General features: G+C 33.0%; 1 protein-coding gene across 6 annotated transcripts in view; it reads right to left on the bottom strand.

Annotated features, from left to right (window-relative positions):
* LOC130894040 (collagen alpha-1(XVIII) chain) overlaps positions 1–22,001 on the bottom strand; it is a 577,499-nt gene that overhangs the window by 453,861 nt on the left and 101,637 nt on the right. The gene's annotated exons all lie outside the window — the stretch shown is intronic.

The raw sequence follows: 22,001 nt of genomic DNA, 5'->3' as shown, positions 1-22,001 counted from the left end.
AATAAAAATAATTCTCCTAAATTGCATCTAGAGAAAATGCATCTATCTATTTCTGATTTACTGTAACTTCGAAGGAATTCAGGACATAATTTGAGTTCTACAACTTCGTATCAATTTAAAATAATGGAAAACTATAAAAGGGATACACCTAGTACAAAATGAAAATATGGGTTTATACATCGTTTAAATACCAGGTATTTCCACAATTTTTTCTATTGTAAACGTTTTGTTTACACTCGAAAACTCCTCGAAAATTTTAAATAAATTTTAGTTCTCTGTTCAGCAATATAAAGTTTTGTAAATTAAATCCATTAAATTATACTTTCGATTTCAAATAACCCCATAAAAAGTTATCGAGGGGTGTCAAATCGGGGGGTCTAGCCGGCCATACGATCGTTCCAGGCGTTTCACGTTTTACAATTCACCTATTGGGAAAAATCTTCGTTTAAATAACTTCTAACTGTACATGCAAAATGCGGTGGAGCTCCGTCTTGTTGGAAGTAAATAGACCAATCTACCTCATTCGGATAATTAACATCAGGAAAAAGTATTTGTAATGTAAGCACTAAGAAATTAATCAAAAAATCTAGATAAATTTCACCATTACCTTTGCCCTCAAAAAATAAGGGCCAATAATTTTATTGTCAATGATACCAGCCCAAACATTCACTTCTTCAGGATATTGAGTGTGAGACGTTTAAATGAAACGTCGATTCATCAGAATAAATTAAGTTGTGTATGAACTGCAAATCTGTGTTTACTCTGTCCATTTTTAATTTACAGAATTCTTGCCTTCAAACCTTCAAACGTAAATAGATGATTTAATTACATCTTTGTCTGCGGTAATTTCTCGAGTTGTCTTCAATCTCCAAGTAGATTTAAATTTTTTTCATCAGTAAATTGAATATTTCTACTTGGTGTTTCAATATTTTTGATATGACCAGTTTCACGAAAGTTTTTTTCAACTTTGCCAACTGTAGACGTCGAAACGTGTTGACCAGAGTATCTATTATTAAAAATTTCACAAACTTTCTTTTAAGTTCTTGTTTTATTACCACAATCAATCATAATTAAAATGTCTATTCTATGAGTCTCGGACAAATGAGCCATAATTAAATTTAATACGAGTACAAATATTATACTGACATCTTTTATTCCATACACATGGACCGCATTGTATATATATATTTATATATATAAATAATTAAAATAAATACCATATATCTTATGTTTAAAACATATACAATGAACGACATTGTTCAAGATGGCCAATGGCATTGTCTCCAATATATGGAACTGGTATCATGATTCATTTATTATTATAATAAAATTATTATTTCTAAAAACACAACGAATGTTTTTTTACGGGTAAACTGAAAAAAAAAACCAATGATCGAAATACGCTTCGCGAATTTTCAAGTGATGCGTGATTGTACTACTAAAATATCCATTGAAAGCGTTTTAATGCTACCAAACAACATTCTGGTTCACAAAACGAGTTAAAAAAAAAACGGGTAGAAAAATCTCAGACCATATCATAATATTAGCAATAATAATGATAAAAGACGATAAACTGCACTGAATATGCAGCAAACATTGGAAAATTTCTTGAAGATAATGAAAATAATAATTTTACACCAACATTCAATCGTTGCTATTAACTATTTTGACAAAAAAATTAACTTTTATCATCTCATAAACATAATTTCATATTTCATATTTTATACCAGATATTTGTTATGCTTCTATTCGGGTTATCATCAACTGTTGTTGAATTTTTTTTGCCATTCTTCGCCCTCTTGAGTGACAGTATTTGATCGGTTTGCAGAATTTAAAAGGGGAAGTATAGCATTAGGGAACGAAACTCGTTCTGCTCGACACTTCAATTCTAATCAAAATGACGTTGACTGGGGGTCTGAACCTGAATTACTAATATGACATCCTTCATAAAATACTAATTTAAATTTTATTAATAGCACATGATGTTAATTACACTGGCCGACAAGATAGAAAAAATATCCTAACACGTACCACTTTTCAATAGTTTAATTATCCCTGTTTACATTAGCAGGTAGGTCATTTTATGAAGAGATGGTTAATATCAGTAAATTTTATAGCCGAAAAAATACCGCAACTGTATTATTCAGAATAATAAACAAGAAAATAACATTAAAAATTAGTATTTTGTCCAGTTTCATAGTAAGTGGTTTTGTGTTCATTGTGCAAAAAGTAATTATGAAGACTTGCAAAACTTCTGACAAATTTTGTGGAGAATTTGATGGAATCACAAGCCAGGCCATTTTCCGAAAATAGATAGATTCCTTCTCAAATTGTTTTTTCTATTTCATCAAGTTTTTACTTCCTTATTCAATTACTCATCATTTCAATATTGAATTACTTCATGATTGAATATAAAATTTCACAAATAATTTTAAAAATTATAGATCCAAACGTTTATTCCGAATTACATCATAATAATAAATAATCCACTATTAAAGTTGGAGTACGATAAAGAATAGGTGTAAAATTTACTCAACCGTTTGTTTAAAGTATTTTTAGCAAAAAAAAAGAACTAGAAATCTCTGCCTACGCGGTATATCTCATTTCAAATAATTGCTGCCTACACGTGTTATTTCTTCTGACAATTTGACAACAGTCACAATTCTTAATGGGAAATGTATATACGAGAAGGTTATGCAGACATTGTTAAGTGGATATCATATATACAAAGTATACTGAAACTAACATTTAATCAGTGTTATATTGCTTCGATATACAGTGTGGAATAGAAAAAACTGGTGAGCAAATTATATCCTGAAGTAGTTCTTACGAGATATATCAAAACAATTGTCGATCTAATCTAAACTATTCACACTGTATAAAGTGGTTTAATACGATACTCCAAACGAGTCTTCCCGAAGCTTAGCTATTTTTTGTAATGGAATTTAATCCTTTGACGAGGTTGACGATTTTTGCATCTCGAGAAGTGAATCAATAAGATTCGGAGTTAAATAGAAGTCAGAAAAATGACAAAAACTTGATATACATGACATTAACTGAGAATTTTTAAAATCGTTTATAACAAAATGGTTCCAAAAATAAAGTGATAATGAGGAAAAATACTTAAAACGTATCAATGTCAGTATACTATGTCCGTAACATTTTGTGGACGCCCAAGCCGCATTAAAGGGGAATGTCATTTTTTATTGATGTAAAAAATTGTAAATTAGTTAAAACACTTTGAAATGTCTATGAAGATATTATTAGTTGAAAATTAGTAACCTCGTTAATTTAAAGTCCACTAAACAATCAAAATAATGAATTTATAGTATGATAGCAGAAGATGGATTGGTCGCAAAAAGCTATAGCTAAATACAAGGAATTGGACCAGACTGGGAGAAACAACTATTCCGACTAGGGACAGATAGAGACCAATTCAACCAAATTTGCATGGAGATAGCCCACGCTTAAAAACAAGTACGGCACTGAAAGACGAAGAAGATAGTATGATTTGGGCTTCTATGAGTAAAGTAAACGAAGAAATGTGTATTTATCACCATCATCAATAACACAGATTATTGCCTTGTTGACATTGATCGTCTTCAGCACCCTATATAATATATTACGTATTTGCTGGTTATCCCACTCAAAGGGCGTGCGCCATCTCATACCCTCCATAAACTTTTAATTTCTGTTACAATGTGCCAACTCGTGATCGTGGTTGTCATGAAGATTAGACAATTAAACATTAGTGATGGAATATTATGCAGCTAGGTATTTTAACTATGAAATAAAAAACAAAAATAAAATATATATTCACAATGTTTTTCAGTAAATTGTTATTTATATGGCAAAGACTGAAAGTGCTACTTTGTTGGACGAGTCTGAAAATTGCGAGACGAGCGAAGCGAGGCGAGCTACAGACGAGTCCAACATAGTAGTATTTCAGCCGAGGCGTACACAACATTTTTTAAACGACGCATAAGACCAAAACTTTCTCAATTACACTGACGAAAGAAAATGAATAATAGAGAATTATAAACATTTTATTTATTGAAAAATATAATGTACTTAATGATATTTGCAATGTCAATATTAATTTATTAATTATTTGCAAAAAGTAATGTTGATTGTACCTCCAAGACAATTATTAATATTTATTGGATTGGATGCAGATGGAACATGTATATCTCTACTAGATATTGATGGAATCTCTGTAGATGTGTCTGTGATTTCGATACAATTTGTAGATGTATTTGTGTCTTCGATAGAATTTATTGATTGATTCGTATTCGTGGTGGAAGTATTCTGTTAGCAATTTCAATCTTTTCAATTCAATATTTTGCATTCTAAACACATAAGAAACCACAAAGAATATTTCATTTTATATCTATGAGAAACCTGTTTCACAAAACCATATTCTGTTATTTTATTCGACTAACCTAACCTAACCCAACCTAACCTAACCAATTGCAAGTGTGTATTATTTTTTTGGTTCAACTGAAATATTTCCTTCCCGAGTTGTCGCATCTTTGACCATCCAGCATCCTGTATAATATGCTACGTATGTCCGTTTATCGCATTCAACAACAAAGATACATGCTAACGCCATTTTGTCTTCTATAGTTTTCTGATTACGCCCAGTATGTATCTCCATTAACAACACTATAGATTAACGCTTTTTTCATAATATACATCTTCATTATCCTGTGTTAGATATCCATTTTAGTGTCTTTTATACTATTCAAATCTGACCAAAACAAAGATATATGCTTATTGGCATCGATAGTTTTTTTATTATAACCTTATGAAAGAACTTGAATGTCACACACACACACACACACACACACACACACACACACACACACACACACACACACACACACACACAGTGCGTAAAAGGCAAATGGAATTATTAGTTCTTTCAAGTCATTTAGTTTTGTAGTTAATGCCCTTCATATATCCCCATAGAATGAAATCTAATAGTATAAGATCAGTTGATCGCGCTAGCCATTCTATAGATCCCCGCCTCCCTTATCACCTTTTGAGAAATATTACATTGAAGTACTTGTAGTTGTTGTGTTCGTAATGTGCTTCAACTTGATAAAACCATATCGCATTCACTTGAGGGACTCTTTCCAATATTTTCAATAAATTTTTCACAAAAATATCAAAAAGTGCTTTTTCTGTAAATATCCAGAAAGTTTGACAAATTTACACATAAGCGTAATGTTAGTTATAAAACATTGGGATCAAGTTTCAGAGAATCAATCGCAAATTTATTGTATGTGTAGTATGTGCAAAATGATTTATAGTCATCATAAATTTTAATGTTAAATTGATACCGTGGACAATCAAATCTATTCCGAGCTACTACCATACGGTTAACAGTTCATGATTTAAATTAGCTGTAACGTAATTCGCATTAGAAAGTCAGGTCACAGAAGAGAAATCAGCTGAATGGACTCGACGTCTAATAAAAGACCTTAGACTGTGGATAGAAAGGAAATTTGGAAAAGTGAACCCAGCATTCGACGGGACACGGCGACTTTCGACGGTATCTTCAAAAAATGAAAAAAATACAAACACCAAAATGTACGTTTTGTCGAAATGACTCAGATGATACCGAACACACGTTCTTCGTGTGCAACTACTGGAGGGGTTCAAGAGAGGAGGTAGAAGAGACTGTCGGCAGCATAAATCCTGAAAATATCGCCCATGTAATGTTGGCAACTGATTGCTACCTATAAAGGTAAAGACCCACCAAACAGAAATAATATCACAATAGTCCCTGGTTAAATGTATATAGCATAAGATGGTGGTTAAATGGGTAGGCTACGGGAGTCTCACACATCCATCAGCTCCGCATCTTCTTAAAAAAAAGAAAAGTTGTAATTGTTCTGGTCTACTCAATGATGTATGGAATTCTTATTGGGATTAGATTAATCAAAATAATTGTTTTCGCAAGAATCTCGATACAATTTGTCGTTAAGAATTATCTAGATATAAGAGATGCTGATGATGACAAATTAATAAGTGGTACATTGATCTTTCTATCAAGAAAACACTGGAAGTAGATCAAATGTTTTCTTCAGAGAGATCTCAACCATCAAAATAATTTTCTTCGTGTTTACATGATACAAACAAATCATCATCAGAAGGCAAAAGACACAGCAAATGTTTCGTTGACTCACTTATTTAATTAGACACTGAACAGACTATTACATCTTTAGACTATTATAACAACATTTATTTGAAATACTTGTTTTACAATAATTGATTATACACACTGAAATTTTGAGATTGTGTTCGAAGCTTTCGACTTTCGTTGGTCGCTGACTCATTGCTGACTGCATCTACTATCAACAAAGCACTTATTTCTATCAAAATCATTATACTTGGATGGATTTCGTGATTATTCCACTTAGGGTAAACCCCATACAAACTGAATAAATGAAAAATTTAGAAGAAAAAATAAAACATCATACGGCAAAACTTGAAACTCAGTTCGGTGTTAACACGTAAAACAAAACGATAATATTCCTTGTATTAAAAACGAAAAAGTATTCATAGAATGAGTATCATTTAAACATGATTATAGTATTATAAACTTGCACATTTACTTAATTGAATAGCCACCCAGATATTTTCCTGTAGATATGTTTCGCCTGGTTACGGTCTAAGTACTAACGCTGGTTAAGAAACGTTTAACAACATGGTGATCAAAACCGAAAGTAGTGAGCCGGCGTACGTAAATTGAAAGCATACAACAAACTCTTTAAAATTCATTCAATCTATTAAGAATCGGTGGCTATAATTTACTATTTAATACAACCCCATTTGCTCAGTAGCGTCACTTCAGAAATTCGATGTAAACGAATTTCCAAGTGATGTAGTGTATAAGCGATAAAATTGATCAGAGCTCGCTAACAGTATGCACAAAATTTATAAATACCATTCCTACCATTAGTAGATACAGTTTGAAATATATAATTGTAAATATTCTTCATTTTCTGCGTAAATCTGGAAGGCTTTTGTCTCACTTTCCAACGTGTGTATGACCTAAGCCATTTGCTCAAAGTAGATATTCTGTTTTCTCTATGACTTGTTTAACAATCTCCAGTTGAGATCCTCTGCCATGCATATCGTCTTAATGTACTATCAGATGGGGTAGTATCCTATCAGAAAATCGAACACCAGTTTAATTTCATTCGTGGGCATCTGGTTATGAATATTTGGAGACCTAAGACTGAAGTGTTTACCACATTCATTTGAGATATTAGTCATGCATTCAGTTCTTTATTGAGGTGAAATTTCATAGGGCAACTATAGAGTTCAGTAGATGGAGTCATTGTTGGCAAGACTATCTGTTTCCTCATTATATTGTATACGTAAATGTGATGTCTAACAAGGTTGCTATTGAAACACTGCGAGAACATATTTTTATTGCTAGCAGCTCTATTTGACAAATGCCAAATAAATATGTCAACCATCTGAATGCCCCTGAGATGTATTTGGAGCTTGTGGAACATCTTCATTGATTACCACTCCGAATGAGATGTATGTAACATGTTTAATTGTTATATTTTCCGTCAAATTTGGCTGCAAATAAGAATCACTTTAAAAATAACACCATAGAACAATTAATATTTGAACCTGTATGAACCTATGATATACAACTATCAGTTTTTACCAAAAAAGAAACAACAATTACAAATACTAAGAAAAGTTCCAAAGCCAAATGCTCAATAATATTGCTGGTGCTCTCTGTTACAATCGGAATAAGTACCTCCAAGTTGAGATTAGCTTTGCTTAGCTTAATACTGATGGCTTTCTACCTTTTCAGGTATAAGATTTGTAGGTGTCAAGTCATTGCATCCTTTTTCGACAGCTGTTTCCATTCTCTTATTTCCTATGTCTTTTGTTTTATTTTCTTTCAGCGTATTCCTCGTTTTTCCCTGCCATCTATATTTTTTCTATCAAGCTCCTCCTCTGTCGTCATCATCTATGTAAGTTATTGCTTAATTGTAAATTATCAAATTTGACTTCGAAGTTGTCAGTCTGCCATTATTATTATGCTATCCGAAATTAAATGTCTCCCATTTTCCAATGTCCAACTTTAAACGGTTTCATTTGTCTGTTTGTTGTTTCCCTTTCTTTATCTAATAATGTGGCTTAGTATACATCCTTGCTCTACGCTTTTTGTTCTTTAGAACCAACTTGATACCTCCTACCTAACTCTAGCATAAATTTTAGTCTGTTTATATCATACTCCATCTGTCTTTTATTTCTCTGTATTCTAGGATTTTCCTTATGTCATTTCTATTGATACTATCAAATGCATTTTCAAGATATGTATATGAAATACAGGTGTATGTTCTCTAATTGCTTTTTCAGCTATTTATCTAGCCATAATGTTGACATCTATTATTCCTCTAAATGTGGTTGTGAATCATCTATATCTATATGGTTGTGTCTAAGTGATGTGATTCATATATAATTGTTACATTTTTTTTGTCATCTTTTTTGTTTATTGGTGTAATTATTCTCACTAGACACTTTTCTGGCGTTTCTCTTGTTTCATATATTTTGTTCATTATGGTTTTTTTGAGACTATCACAAATAATTAGGAAAGCCGCCTGAAGACAGGGATACCAACTCTACAAACATTCAACAACCAACACGACACGCCCAAACTGAAACTACTGAATTGTTCAAGCTTGTAAAAGTGAAAATTGCGTGCCAAAAAGAATCGATCATGTGCTTTTGAAAAGTCAGTTCAACGAAGAGTGAGCGATGCTTGTAGTCACAATAAATTACAGATGAAAACTAAATTATAAACTTGTGGGAATTTAGGTTAAAAAAATTAAGAAAATATGCCCCGTTTGATTGCAAATTAAAAAATATCAATGAATTTTGCTTTCAAATTACAGTCACACTAATTGCAGATCTTATCCATTTGCAATTGTTCAATATTTTTCCAACGAATTGAAATCATCAAATGCATTTTACCATGTTGGTTTGTTACTATATTATAAATTTATTGATAACTATGTGCCCAATGGTGTCTGAATAGCATACGAGGGTCGTTGGTTTTGGAACATATCAGGAAAATTCGCAAATCTACGTTTTTCTGTTGAATAGCAGTAGATACAGAATAATTTCCATTTATTATCTGAATTCTCCACGTTCTTAAAATAATTAGAGAAATTATTTGATTGAAATTATACAAAAATTATTTGCTACTAAACAAATATCGTGTATTTAACGTCTGAAGTAAGTATGAAGATTAATCTGATGCAGTCTGTGGTTCCGAAAATCTCATTTGTATGATGATCTAATAAAACTTCAAGTTGCCCGATCAAATTTCGCTGAATATTTGTAACCAGTAGCTGACCAACACTCAACTGATATTTTTAAATGAACCTTCACAGGTTAACACAACCGTAAAATTATTAATGATGCATTTCTAGAATGTCATTTAAGTTAAACCTTTTGGTATCTGATTGGGGATATTGAGAGAATGTGGATATATATGTCCTACAATTTGACATGTCTGATACTTGTAAATTTTCATTTTATTTAGCAGAAAAATGTTGTTTGGTTTGAAAAGGAATTCTTTGATCCTAGCATGTCAAAATTTTGAAGTTGGAGCCGGTATTTTTTATAGGATCGGGAAAACAAACCATCAAGATGGATTTAGATAAAAATACAATGATTTAGCATAAAAATTGAGATTGGTCTAATGGAATTAAAAACTAAATATACGCTAAAGACACAGGTAATAGATATCATGTACAGCATACAATCCCTCAAATGGTAATGGAAAGGACACTTGGCAAAAAGTTCTGATAATAGATTAAGCTCAAAAATTACAACATGGTACCCACTAAACATCGAAAGAACCAAAAGACCTGATATAAAGAACCAGAGAACAACTCGACTAACTTACAGTTAGATACGTATTCAAGTCAGATATACCAACATGTCTCAAACGAAAGGTGTTTGACCAATGCGTCCTCCCAGTATTGACTTATGTCTCGAAAACACCAACATTTAACTAAGTTGTAATTTTTGGAACCGTTTATCTTTAAGAAACTAACAACGTTTTTGATTCCCAAGCAGGTAAGCTTTGGAAGTTTTGTTATTCTTCTCATGAAACGTTCATCTTTAAGTAGCTGTTGAACATCAAAGACAGCTTCTATCTTTTCAAATGACAGGCTAGGAAAATTCGAAATGAAATATTTGAAATAGTCTTCTTTAATTTATCAAGCTTCAACAAATTGCCTTGTGAGAACAAGTTCTATTTTCAGAGATAGAGATATAATTTATTTCTGTTGAAAAGCAGCTGATATTTAGAATATTTAGTTCACCAACGTTTTCGAAGCCATTTCGACTGTACCCAAAGCTTCTCAAACAGACCATTTTAAATTCAACACATATGATTTATTAGTACAAATTAATTAGCCTCTTCACAGTATCATATTTCTCATGCAAACATACGGAATACCCTACTGGAACTGCATCATTATGGGCTTATCTCTTCATTAAACCATATTTGTTAGCAATATACAAACACATATTATCATTCCGAAAGTATGGCAGAAATGCATTTTTTCTTGATAGAAAATAGCTCTGGCCTGCGCGCAGACCAGAACAGAATAAATGGAGTAAAAGGACAAGCAAACAAAGTCAGCCGAATATCAGGCGCACTCCGTGACATTATCTGGAATAATACCAGTTTAAACAAAAGGGCAAAAGTTAAAATATACAAAACCTGCGTTAGACCCATAATGACATATATGCTATAAAAACAAGAGCGGACAAACATATGCAGGGTTCTAAGGCACTAAGAGACAGACAGAGAAACACAGACATAAGACACGAATGTGAGGTGGAAGACATAGTCGGATGGGGACGTAAACGTAGAAGAGCTTGGAACGAACACGTGAACAGGATTAGCAAAGGTAGCACGAGACGGTAAACCAGGGACACGACGACCTTTAGTAAGACCTCCAAAAAGATGGATGGATTCATGGAAATCAACATCTCCGGGATGTCAAGTTGGAAACTACAAGGCCTAAGGCCTACAATACCTTGAAGAAGAAGAAGAAGAAAATAGCTCTATTTTTAAGAAATTTTTTTCCTACCAATAGTTCTGAAACTTTTTTGGTAAGCCCCAAATTTACAGTCAAATCATTTAACTTATGTTGCTTTGAAGTTTCCATTATCAGAAGTAACAATCACTTAATGGTTCTCTGTGCTCTCGTCAAATCATTAACCAAAAGAAGGTAATCACGTCTTTTCTTCATCCACATCCTTAAATTATCGATGCTTGCACACTTTGCGAAGGGCTTGAGGTTTATCTTGCATAAACGAAGTTTGTACCAAAAGTGACATATCCATAATGAAAAAACATTGTTTATTGTTACTAGTCTATACATCGTTGAAAAGCTTACACTGTTAGCAATTCTTCAACACAATCAACACTTTTTCCGACACAATTTTGAAGACAGTACTGAAGCTTTTGTGATTCTAAGTCAAAGAAGTATCCACCAATCCGTTGAAGAAGCGTGTGCCACCTAAGTGTTCCTTTATCATAAGACATCAACCAAATTCCTTTAAAATCTCCTGTGTTTTATGGGCGACGTAGGGTCGTGCGTTGTCGTGAAGAATAACTACTTCCTCCGTTAATTGTCCTCTCCAGCGATTCAGAACTGCGTTTATTTAAATTTCCTTGAATATCGAATTGATCGTATCTAAAACATAAATTGAATAAAATTTTAAAAATTTCAATAACCACAATCCCTTTGGTTTGTTAGAAAAGCGCCTCTGAGTAGTAAATCCCGAGCCGGCCACCCAGACGCACGTTTACAATTTTTTCTGGGTTCGATAAGATCACGATCATTATCAAGTTCGAGGATTGGCGTTGAAATAATAATGCCTTTTCACTCAACCTATATGTGGTTTATGTATGAAGTTTAAAATTGTTATGGTTCAATAAATGAACGCTTTTGTTCTACATGTGGAATTTAAAGGTTAAATCACAATACAATGGATCGTATTTTAAGAGTTAAAGATAAAACTTCAAAGGAGCGCCTACTGTGTTTATAGTTGATTCGGGATAATTGAAGGGTGTCAGATAAAGTGTGTTTGGTCAACAATTCACTTTTTTACGATCCATTCAAATAACAACATCCCATTAATTCAATTTAACCGATTTTTCAATCCTAAAAGACGATCTCCTTCAGTAATTGAATTATTTTCAACAAAAAATTTATTATAATGGGTTATAGTGGTAATATATACAGTGTGTCTGTAAAGTATAAAATACATTTGTAATTCTTTTATTCTATTTAAAAAAAAAACAATTTTACTATTAACTATATCAATAGTATCCATCTTAGAGAGGCTCAAGGAATAAAAATGAACCGACAAACTTGATTGCAATGAACATTATTGAATTTGATGTAGCAATAAGAGATTATGTGAAATTATAAACAAAAAGAAAGAACTATAGTATTATGTTTATTGGTCCAAGTGGTCGTTTTACAATATTAAGAAAAATATTCAGATAAAACATTCTTATCCTTTAATCGCTGCCTAGCGGCATCTCATACCGCCAGTGTTGAATTTCCCGCCTTAAGTTTTGAAATAAATTTTTGCTGACCTTGAGACTCTCAGTACCTTTCAAGTTTACGTTGATACGTACATTAGTAGGGCGCTGGCGGTCAGTGGAATAACACGTGTAAGTTAGGAGCGATTTTTTGAGACAAACCAGGGAGTAGCGTAAGTGCTGGAATTTTTTTTATTGTTTTTTATTTCTCGTTTTTTTAGGGTTTTTCTTTTATAAAGATGTCACAGAGGGCGTGCCCATCGTGGATGCATCCGGATGATGCAAAATTTGAGGAATGGTGCTTGAATCAACTAGAAGACAATAATTTCATAAGCGATAAGGATGAACGTTACCTCTCTGAAAGTGGGCATGATACAGAATTGGAATAATCCGGAAATGAAGAAGAACATGAGGAAGTAAACAATGAACTTGAAGAAAATTTAGAAGACAAGATTTTTTTACGGGCGTGAGAAGATAAACGCTACGAAATGGTCAAAATAACCGCCTCCAGCTAATTCTAGAACAAGAAGTCACAAGTGAAGAGTTTACCCGGGTTACGAGGTCTAGCAAAAGCATTGAGAGAAAATGTAAAGCCCTCTGCAAGTATGGGAACTACTTTTTAGCGCCTATATGCTGCATAAAGTTTTGCATTGAAAAAATCGTAAACGTCCTTAAATTCGGACAAAGTACAAGAACCACGACCATTCACCATTGAAAGATGTAGAGATGATGAGAGAGATGAGAGCTCTTCTGGGGTTGCTTACACACACAGAAGTTTTTAAGGCAGGAACAGATAGTTAGAGAGTTTGTTTGCTATTGATGGCACTGGAAGATATGTATTTAGGTGTAGAATGTCAAAAAGAAGGTTTGAAACTTCATTATTCGCACTGAGATTTGATAATGACACGGAGAGAGCAGAGAGAACGAAGGAAGATAGAGCTGCAGCTATTTCTGGTCTATATTTATTGATAATTCTCAAAAAAAGAGTCTAAACGGTTTTCAGAGGCCGATGCGGATTCGTAACGTACATGCCGAAAAATCCTGTAAAATATGGCATAAAGATTATGTGCCTCACAGATGCCAGAAATAATTATTTGTATAATGCTTACATTTATTGTGGAAAAGGTTTGTATAGTGATGGACTCAGTAAAAGATTATTGTGATAAGGTTAGTAAAGACCACAGAAATGACCAACAGAAACGTGAAAGCAGATAATTGGTTTAGCAGTTTAAAACTTGTTACAGAATTACAAAATAGAGGACTAACATTTTTGGGTACATTGAAAAAAAAACTATCCGATGATTCCTGCCTCTTTTTTGCCAGACAAAAAGAAATAAGTCGGTAGAAAATTATACGGATTCAAAGAAAACTTTACTCTGCTTTCCCATGTTCTTGAGAAAAATAAGGCTGTATTGCTAATTTCCTCAAAGCAACATTCTCCAAAAGATAACCCAGATACCGTAAAGCCAGAAATGACTGCCGATTACAATATGTCCAAGGGAGGTGTAGATAGCTTAGATAAGAAATGGGAAAATTGTTCTTCTTGTACGAGGACTCGCAGATGGCCCATGGCTGTTTTCCTAAAAATGATGAATATGTGCTCAATCAACGCCTACATTTTGCATCAAAGCTATAAGAATTACGAACCAATAGATCACTTCAAGTTCCTCAAAATACTGGCAAAAAGTCTAATCACACCATTCATACAACACCGATATAATGAAATGAACTATCGAGTAGTTCTCGCAAATACTGCTTAAAGTGGAAATCAAACAGCTCGGAAGCATTTGCCTTGGTAGTATCGATAAAACAGAGGCAAGCCAGCGACTTCTTTTCTATGCTCTAAGCTATCCAAGTTTCTAGTCAACTCTGGATCGGTGGAATTTCTCTTTTCTGTATTCTTGGGAGCCGAGCTTCAAATATGCGCGCAATACTCCAAAATGGACGAATCTGGGACTTGTACAAGAAGGCTCCAAATTTTTGTGAAGCTGTGAAGTTAATTCGCCCAAGTGGCTAGGCTAGAATATATTGCTTCCAGCCTCAACACCCAACAAGCGAATGCATCATAATCACGTGCGAGGGATACCAGCTAAGTTTAATTTGACACTTTTTTCGCGTTTCACGGCGGCCTCTACCTCTTAGTAACGTCATTGTGTTATTTTCATATATGTGTTTGAAGTAGTTAATAAAGCTTTGATTATTGTGGTACTTCTCCGTAATTCTCGATTCTCAGACCCGCGCCAATAGATGTATCAGGAATCTTGCTTTTATTTTGGTTTTATTAAACTTCGCGGATGGGTATGCACACAAATAGATACGAAACATTGATAATTTTGAAGTTCAAGAACTTCCAATTTTGGATATCTGTCTTTGAGAATTGTTTTTCCTTCTCATTAGAAACATTGCATATTGCATATCACAAATTTCAAGTTGTATTTCAGTTTGTTGGTTTTGAATTGTAGCTCCAAAAGAATTATTAAAAAACAGAATATTTTCAATTTCGTCGAATTTCTATATTGAATTCATCAATTATCACTTCAATTTGAGAAGTGCAGCATAGAAAATTGCTATCTTTGAGTTTTCAGCTAAAAACAGAATAAAAACAGAATGGAAACTGTATCAGGCTCTTGTTTTTCAGTGAAGAAATTTCAGGATTGTATTTCAAAAGACACAAAAAATTTAGCTAGAAAATGTTGGTTTCGCTGGAAATATCTTCTCGTGGTCGTTCTTCAGCATTCATTTGTCCTTTTTAAAATTCTATAACTGCAAAATATATAAGAAAGAGTGTGTTACATCAAGAAAAAGCATCCTGAAGAAAATTTTGTGTTTTGATCAGATATGGCAACTATTCAGTATGCAAAAGAGGTTGTGGGAGCTTTTGCAAAATTTAATATTTCGTTTATCGAGAAATCTAGAAATTTTCCTACAGTAATTCAACTAATGCCAATTGAACTTTTTTGACGAAATTTGAAGCGGCACTATATTCTCAAAGTTGGAGAGCAACTACACATGAAGACATAAAAAAGAGAATTTTTATCAAACTCCGGCAAATGCTAGATTCAGTATTAAATGATTTAGTTCGATTAAATATATAAATTCGATTTAAGCGTTATTATGTACTATGTGAAAAAAAAACCAGAAACAAGTCGATTTCGATTCTAAAATTGAAAATTTATAGTATAAAAATATTATCCCCCTCCAACACTTTCTCTGAATTATAAGCACCCCGTCGAAAATTTTAAATAAGGAAGGGGGTCTTAAAGAAACTTGTTAGTAAGAGATTTTATCCCTCTGTTCAATATTATAAAGTTTAAGATGTCAAATTTTGATAATGTTTCTATCGCAAAACTTTACGTAGGATGAAATGATTGGATTAAATGTTCAAAATGACCGCCATTCACTTCTTAACAATAACCGAGGTGATTTTGGAATTCTCGTACAACACAACTACAGCGGTTATTTTGTTAATTTCTTCCATTATCCTAACTTTTGAAGCAGCAGTATTTTCGTATATGTTCTGCTAAACATCAGGAAAAAATCTTTGAAGATACTAAATTAGTCAAAAAGCTTAATAATTGAGTAGGCTGTTGTCATTTAGGTTTCAAAGTTACTTAAAGTCATCTGTGTAATATTTATGCGCCTATTATGATTATGACTCATTTGTCCGAGACCAAAGAACATATATTTTAATTATGATTGATTGTATTGATAAATCAAGAACTCAAAAGGAGATTTGAAAAATTTTTTAACAATAAAAACCAATAAAACCAAACAATAAAAAAAAAAGTTAGATGTACTCCTAAAGATTGAGGAAAACCCTCATAAGACAACCCGAGAACTTACCGCCGACAATGATGTAAGTAAATAATCTATTTTGAGACTTTTGCATAAAGAAAAAACCAAAAAACCACCCTTACAAAGGTCAGTTGGTTCAGGAGTTAAATGAAGATGATCCTGATATAAAGCAAGAATTCTGTGAATTGATGATGGACAGAATGAACGCAGATTTGCAGTTCATAAACAAAATCGTTTTTTCTGATGAAGCAACGTTTCATTTAAACGGTTAACAAACAGAACTGTAGATATTGGAGCAGAAAAAATCCTCAATAAATGTGTGAGGCTCACACTCAATGACCTACAACGTGAACGTTTGGGCTGGTATCATTAACCATAAAATTATTGGCCCTTATTTTTATGATGGCACAGGTAACGGTAAGGTTTATCTAGATTTTTTAATAAACTTCTTAGTGCCTACATCGATAGATCGATCTATTTACTACTAATAAGACAGAGCGCCACCGCATGTTGCACAAATAGTTAAAAATTATTTAAGCCAAGTTTTCCCAAATAGGTGGATTGGAAGAATGGTCGACTAGATCTCCCGATCTGACTCCTCTCGATTACTTCTTATGGGGTTATTTAAAATCTAAAGTATATTTTAACAGACCAGACAATATTGTTGATTTTAAAGTTAGGATAATGGAAGAAATTAACAAAATAACCCCTGGGGTCATACAAAATTTTGTAAGAATAAAAACCGACCAGGTACAGATTTTTTTCTCATAGTACATAATAGCGCTAAAATTGAATTTATTTATTTAACAAACTATCCTTTCCAACAAGATGACATTCTTTGAGTTCTTTTTGAGAGAAAAATTAGAAGCTCCCCCCTTTATTCGATATGTTACTGATGTTTGCATGAAAATAAGAGGCTTAAGAGGTGTTGACTCAAGTATTAATAAATATGGACCGCATTGTATGTGATTATGGTGTAGTAACTATTGTTCCATACAGCAAAGTGCAAATAATTAAATTAAACAAACAGTTTGTACAGATTTTATATCCCTACACACATAATCAATAATCAAATAACACCGTGTAAACTATTGTTATTACTTAATAATCAGTTTTTGTTAAAATTATAACTAATACTTTTTTGAGTCAAAAATCACCCAAAATTTCTACGAACATATTAAATTTTAGTGGTCTAAAGATAAGTTATTTATAGCTAATCTAATTGAATCAAAATAATCGTATTTAGTAGATATCAAGTTATATAAATTAGACACAAATTACTTTCTATATACCGAAGTAATATGAACTGAAATTAATTTTTCCCACGTGGACATTCTGTATAGTAACGAACAATAAATTGATGTCCTGATATTTCAGATTGATAAGGAGTTATTAAATAAAAATAGCTATGTCAACAATAAATAATGTAACAATATCCTGAGGTGAAAAAAGTACGATTACGAGTCCATTTCTCGGTCGCCTACTTTTAAAAACAATTTTCAATATGGGTGGCAGCTGCCACATTAATGAAGAGCAGTCGCTTCGGGGGTACTGCCCCGTTCATCAAATTGTTTAGATTATGGCAATTAATTTGCATAATTTCACTATACGATGAATCTCGAGAATTGACTTATAAGTATTTTTATTACAGTGACTGACGTAACGTTTTTAATAAGATGATGATTATCATGAAAGTCATTTGTAATAGAATTATTTACATTTTTTTTATTTTTTATGTTTCTTGACGTTTTTAAATTTCATATATATAGTTATTCCACCGATGCAAATATATTAGGTCGGTTGGAAAGTTAGTAGGCTGACACATAGATAACGTTACTATTATTGAATAGTTTGGACGAGAGGAAATGAACATGCATGCATTGGGCGCTCCAAAGGGCTGTTACCGACCAAAACATCAATAAAATGAATACAAAATAATTCCAGATGACCGTAAAGTGAAGCTAATTAAGATGGAACCCTAACGATATCGAAGGGACGTGTTGGACAATACTCAATGAATATTCGTCAGCCGAGTGGACTTTATTCGATGAACCGATTGCAAAGCATGGGAAAATCCAAAAGTCAGTTGACAAGTTTATGGTACTTTTCAGTATTTAGAGATGCGCATCGTATAATATTCATCGACTATCTTTAAAAAGGGACAACCATGAGCAGCGAATTATCCGCAAGGTTATTGGAGCGCTTGTAGAACGAAATTTCATAGAGATAAGATAATAAACCGTACAAAACCATTGTATTGCGAAATGCTTTCTCACTACCGTATTCTCCAAATCTGGCTTTAGCGACTTCTGCTTTCAGAGCTTAACATGTGGCCGGACAAAAAGTTTGTGCCGATAAACAGTTTATCGCCGAAAGTGAAGCATATTTTGAAGCTAAAGAAAAATTGTACTATAAAAATTAGGTTAGGTTATAATCATTGTATCGCCCTCGAAAGTAACTTTGAATTGAATCATGAAATCAATGCTAGCATACGAACTCTTCAGCATCCCTGTTATATAAGCTCCGTGATATAAAATCTTGAACAACCAATAAATATTATTTTATTGCTGCATGTAATATGAAAATATAGAATTTATTTGATAATTGTGGTTTACAAGTTGCTTCGCAAGAATTCAAAAGAAGTCGAATTGTTGGTTTTCGATACCCTTGCTTATAGTTCTGATAATAAAAAAGAGTGTTTTATATATGATATCAGACATTTAAGAGGCCAAATTCAAACCATAGGCACGGGATAAATAGATAGGACAACAAGCAAACAAGATCGTGACCCAAAGAGATTCCTATCAATAAGGGAAATAGAAAGAACCTATTTTTTTGAACTTCTTTGATATGTTAAGTGTTCACAGAGTATCTCATACCGACATACTTAAATCGGCTTTACTGGTACCAAGAATAGCTAGCGTGAAATTATTAGTTTCATATTTTTCTTACTTAGTTATCGTTTTTTGTTTTCTCCCATCTCAATTCTTTTCAGTGCTCAGGGCATCGTTTGTGGCAGCCGGCAACATCGTAACGATATCAGTTTTAAGAGTGGTAACATAAGAATTAGACAAAAAACCGTGCGAAAGTCAGTTGCTCAGAAGACGTGAGCATTGATTGCTTAGGATATTCTGTGAATCCGAAAGACGTACGGTTTCCAGAAAAGACGTAAAGACGACGGATCGCTCGTCCAAAACTTGTGTACATAATCCATTATTTTATTTTGTTACGTTTATATATCCATGGTTCTTTTTATTTTAATTACATTGTTAACATTTATTTTTGCGTATGTTATAAACTTTTCATCTAACCCGCCGAACTGTTTTATTTTAAAATTTCCTAGACAACACAACCCAAATAAGAACCCTTCATTTTTATCTTCACCTAAATCTAGCTAGAGACATAAAAGTTGAGCGATAATTGAAGGACGCACGAGCTTCATGTGATACACATCAACACATTTCAAAATCCTGCTTTGCAGCAAGATAACTTCCGGCTTCTCATAGCCATACAAATCTTGGTGTAGTTCCATCAAACTAACATGAATTGACTGATAGCAAACACTGTTACAAGAATCGTGCATAGCCAGAGATTGCGCGAAAATATCATTTCAACGTTACCAATCTAGATTAGTAGGTAGAATCAAAGCTATAATTGCCGCACTACTTCTCGATTTCCTTTTCCCTCGGACCCAGAAATGTCTAAGTTGAAAATATGAATGAATCACTCTAAACATTTCTAGTAACCTTTCCTCAACTTATGAAGAAATGAGCTCGCTTTCAATGAGCGTTTCTGTTGCAGCCTTAAATATATCTCAAAGTAGTAAATTCATTTTGACTTTCTAAACATTAACCGTAGTATCGTTTGTTAACGATTTAGAATTAAAGTAAATGAAAATAATTTTTTCAAACAATACATTCAATTTGTTTCTAATCAATGGAAAGTCTAATCATCTAACCAGCACAGAAAATAGGATTTTTTTTAGTTTTTATAAAAGGAAATAATTCTGTAGGGTGATGGTGAAAAAAAATAAAAACCTGCCTTCACATTCCTGTTGAATTTGGTAAATTAAACGCTCCAGTTGTCACGTTTTTTTTTCTCTAAATATTTGATGGTTGTCGGATTAAAAACATGTCACTGTTATTGCTTGAACGACTAGCAACAATTGGTGGTAGGGGATTAAAAATAATGCTCGTATTTCCGCCGACAAACACGAACTTGATGGCACATCACTATTTCTAAAGAAGATTAAAGTTATGTAATTTAATATGGTTTCTTTCTTTGAATTATATCATATGCGCGACAGGAATTTCTAAATAAATTGCCACATCTGTCATTGAATACCTTTGTTAAACACATTTCTTCACCAATTTTCATTCATTTAAGTTAATGGATTAATTTATACAATGCTGGAAACCCTGCTGGAAATAGAGAAAGTAGGAAACGCGTAGCTTTCATAAGATTCGATTTATGTGATTTATATCAGTAGAGTATTTAATTGTGGAATTCGCAAACTAAAAAAAATTTCAAGATATTTCTTAATAACTTAATGAGAAAGAGGTTTTATGTATTATTGCATTATTTTTAAGACACTAAAACTGAACACCGAACCATTTTTAAGTTGAAAACTGAAGGTTGAATGTTTTTTTACAAGTGATCTAAACGAACAATTCGCTCTTGCGTGTGCAAAAGAAGACAAGTCTAAAAAAGTATATAATGAAATAAGTTCTACATCCGAACCCTTCATAAATAAATGTAAAACTTTAGAAAGAGGAGAAATTGATAATATTAGAAGAGTTATTCAACTTGTGAGAATAGATATTTGTCCAGATAACTCGGTTCTCATTCTATATACGAGGATGGTTCCAGAAGTACCTAGCCTACCTTTATTTATTTTTCAACGTAATCGCCTTCCAGCTCCATACACTTTTCCCAACAATGTTCAAAAGTTCGATACACTTTTTATAATAAGCTCCTTAAAATAGCCATTAACTGCCGACATCACCTCTTCATTGTTGGAAAATCTTTGACCACCGAACCATTTTTTAAAGTCTGTGGACAGAAAATAATCCCAGGGGGCTAAATCTGGCTAAAAGGGTGCATGATAGCAATTCAAAATTTCTTCTTGGCCAAATGCGGCCGTTTTTACTTTGATAGTTTTTCCTTTCTCAAGATAGTCAAAGAAAATTATCCCACGGCCATGAAACCTTGCCTAACACCCGATGTGGATCTTCACGATGCTGTTTTTTTTTTTTCATTCTCAACAAACGCGGTGCACAGTTTTTTCATCTCCAAGTTTTGATTTAATATTCGATGTACCGCTTTTTTTTAACTGCCTACTATGTCTGCTAGCTCGATCACTTTCAGTCGACGATCATCCAGTATCGCTATATGGATTTTCCTCAACATTTCTGGAGTCGTCACCTCATTGGATCGACTGGATTGCCATGCTGGTCTTCGCAGGTCTTAAGGCCTCGTTTAAACTCTGCTACCAAATTTATTTTTTATATTTATATTTGTATTTATAAGTTTGCCATAATCTATTGCTGGAACATCTTGAAACAAACTTTTATAGGAATATTTTTTTCTT

The sequence above is a fragment of the Diorhabda carinulata genome, chromosome 5 (assembly GCF_026250575.1).
Source record: "Diorhabda carinulata isolate Delta chromosome 5, icDioCari1.1, whole genome shotgun sequence".
In the NCBI taxonomy this organism is placed as follows: domain Eukaryota; kingdom Metazoa; phylum Arthropoda; class Insecta; order Coleoptera; family Chrysomelidae; genus Diorhabda; species Diorhabda carinulata.
Note: the sequence above shows the minus strand (reverse complement) of the source record. Positions and strands in the feature narration are given on the sequence as shown.